Here is a 1,072-nt window from a genome sequence, read left to right on the forward strand (position 1 = left end):
TAACAAAAAAAGTAACAAAAAAAATAATCCTAATGGGGAGGGGGGGGATTAGGAGGCGGCGAAGCTAGTAGGTAGTATGGGCGCAAGCGGAGAGGACACGTTATGTAAAAAAAAGAATTAACTAAATAATAACCTGTGTCAGTTAGTGATAACGTCTGCATTAAAATTAACGAAAATTTATTAAAGTAAACGTTAATTTGGAACTATACAGTGTACGTGGTCCATCGAAATGGAAATTCCGTCTTTCTCACGAAGCTATGCAGAAGTCATTGAATCTTTACTCAAATCATTATTTTAAATATAAAATTAACGTTAAATAAATATTTTACAAATATTAAATAAACGTTTAAAAAATGTATACTCAAATTATTATTTTAAATGTAAAATTAATGTTAAATAAATATTTTAAAAATATTAATTAAACGTTTAAAAAATGTTTTTTATAGAAATCATTATTCTAAATAACAAATATTTAATAAAAAAAAAATTAAATGTTAAATAAATATTTTTTCCAAAATGAGTTCAGGAAATGAAAAAAAAAACATTAAAAAAACATTTTAAAAATATTGTGTGCTGATTGGGTTATGATCAATTTATATGTTTATATGTTTGATTATAATAGTGGATTAAATAAATAAACTATTACATTGTTTTAAAAATGTCATGTTATTAGCAACAATGCATCTATTTTGTTATATTTTTTTGCAATTTATCTTACATTAGTTTTTAAAGACATTTTTAATTATATATATTGTATATATATAATTAAAAATATGTTTAATATATTGCATTGAAATTTAATATATTGCAAGCTATAATTATTTCAATAAATTTTATGTAATAATGGATTTTACACAAGATAAAAAAAACAGCCTACAGATATAAATGTGTTATTCTTATATCTTAATCTACCTCAATGTAATTAAGAATCCTTCTTCGATGTTAAATTTTTTCAATGCCCACCTTCTTAATGACGCTAACGATGGTAAAGGGTAGTTCAATTTCGTTCGAAAATAGCGGTAAGCTTTGGCACTTACGCTACGAAATGAAATAGCTGCAGCGTAGTCATCAA

At 24.1% G+C, this 1,072-nt stretch overlaps 1 protein-coding gene across 1 annotated transcript in view; it reads left to right on the top strand.

Moving 5' to 3' along the window:
• Positions 1 to 1,072, top strand: part of LOC105453114 (28S ribosomal protein S28, mitochondrial-like) — a gene marked incomplete at its 3' end in the record, with an annotated part of 26,674 nt that overhangs the window by 18,337 nt on the left and 7,265 nt on the right. The window lies entirely within an intron of this gene.

The sequence above is a fragment of the Wasmannia auropunctata genome, unplaced genomic scaffold, assembly GCF_000956235.1.
Source record: "Wasmannia auropunctata unplaced genomic scaffold, wasmannia.A_1.0 LD336004.1, whole genome shotgun sequence".
Classification (NCBI taxonomy): domain Eukaryota; kingdom Metazoa; phylum Arthropoda; class Insecta; order Hymenoptera; family Formicidae; genus Wasmannia; species Wasmannia auropunctata.